Source organism: Propithecus coquereli, unplaced genomic scaffold (assembly GCF_000956105.1).
Source record: "Propithecus coquereli isolate 6110/MARCELLA unplaced genomic scaffold, Pcoq_1.0 Scaffold201, whole genome shotgun sequence".
Lineage (NCBI taxonomy): Eukaryota > Metazoa > Chordata > Mammalia > Primates > Indriidae > Propithecus > Propithecus coquereli.
In genome coordinates this window covers 3538361-3540214 of record NW_012145079.1, presented here as the reverse complement: position 1 = coordinate 3540214, position 1854 = coordinate 3538361, and the positions used below count along the sequence as shown (strand labels likewise).

Here is a 1854-nt window from a genome sequence, read left to right as displayed (position 1 = left end):
CTCCCCAAATGAGGTACTTGTCTTGATACTCTCTCAGCTGCTCAGACCCACATGCATTGTAGATATTAACCTGGGATTATAGTCAGAAAAGTATTACTGGACTAGAGACTTTCTATGAGTTGGTCGTCATGATGGGGAGGGCTGCAGAGTCCATGTCACATGGAAGAACCAGAGATGATCAGCCCAGAGAAGAGACGATCTTTTTGGGGATGAGAGGGTAGCTCGAGGTAGGGCACGATGATTGGCATTAAGTATCGGAATGGCTGTCATCTCAAAGAGGAAATAGATGAACTATTTTTTCTCTTGTTGGCAGAGTTATGGAAAACCAAATTTCAATATAAGAAACATTATAAAACCAGAGCTGTTCAACCAGAGAAAACGATTCCTTGCCAAGTAGTGCGTTTCTTGTTCCCAGACAAGTTCAAAGAAAGGGGATTTTGTAGAGAGGAATTTTGTTCTCGAAGGGAAGCTGAACTAATTTAAATTTATGACTAAGCTTCTGTGGTATTGCCCACCATCCAGTGCATGAAAAGTGTGTTCTAGTATTTTATCACTATGATAAATTCATGATTAACACAAAGATAGGAGGGCTATATCTTGGATTTATGATGGTGCTAAATACACACACACACACACACACACACACACACACACACAATAGGCGTCTCCACAAGCTACCTCAACTTTTTTCTTGCACAAGACAAGGTCCTCATTTAATTTAGGAAACTGAGATTTTACCTGCTGGGCAGCCTTTCATTCCTTCCATTCTCATATAACCGGGGCAACATTCATATAACACAGTCCTGTACATTGGAAAAAAATAAATATTAAAATGAACTATGTAGATGCATTTTGACATAAACTTGGCAAAACATATTACTTATTGACAAAATTTATTGTGAGTCCAGATATCAGGGTTTTTTTCCTAGTACCAAGTGTTTATATGAGTTTGATTTTTCTCTATAGCCTCATGATACTATGGAAAAGTTCCAGGATATTGATCCAGAAGAATGAAATTTGTGTCCCTTTTCCACTACTTGATAGACATGTGAACATAGAGCGAATCGTTTAATAAATTTGAGTCCCAGTTTCCCCAAGTATTTAATATGGATATAGTAACTTTGAGTAGATTACTCAAAGGGTAATTGTGAATCTCAAATAAAATAATGCTTTTGAAATCATTTTGTAAACTACACATTGCTAGAAATGTTCATTAGTATAAAGTTATTTAGAAACATCAACATTATAATCAATAAAATGTTACCTCATTGCTAACTAAAATAACGCTAGTTATGGTTTGAATTGTCAGTAGAGTTATTAATGTGATCATATTAAACTTTAAACTTTAAAATATGTTTATTTTCATTTTTGTCAAATTTGAAAAAACAAATTAAATAAGTTTGTTTCAAGTTATTAGAGTACCAAATTCAAGAAAATACGACACTGTTCAAAGTTAACAAAGAATGCATGTTCTATAGGCAATAAATAAGGCAACAGACCAGAAAATTGAAGCAAATATATACACAGAATAAATTTATTTAATTTCCTATATTTTGAGGGAAAGTAATAATCTAAAATTATTTATATAATAGCTTCCATTTTTTACTTTATTAATAATATAATCTTGATTTTCATTTTATCAAATTCCATAGAACATTTTCTGGACTTCTTCAGGATCTAACACAGGTATTATTTCTTAATTAAAATTTTACATAGTGATTTATGTTTCCTTTCAATAGAAATATGAATATAAATGTATCAAACAATAATTAGAAATAGGGTGACTATTACAAGCAAAAAATAAATACACACCATTGTATAATTTTTAATTGATAAATTTTTAATTGATAAATT

At 31.9% G+C, this 1854-nt stretch overlaps 1 protein-coding gene across 1 annotated transcript in view; it reads right to left on the bottom strand.

Moving 5' to 3' along the window:
- The window catches only part of POSTN (periostin, osteoblast specific factor), a 31429-nt gene that overhangs the window by 24498 nt on the left and 5077 nt on the right, over nt 1-1854 (bottom strand). The window lies entirely within an intron of this gene.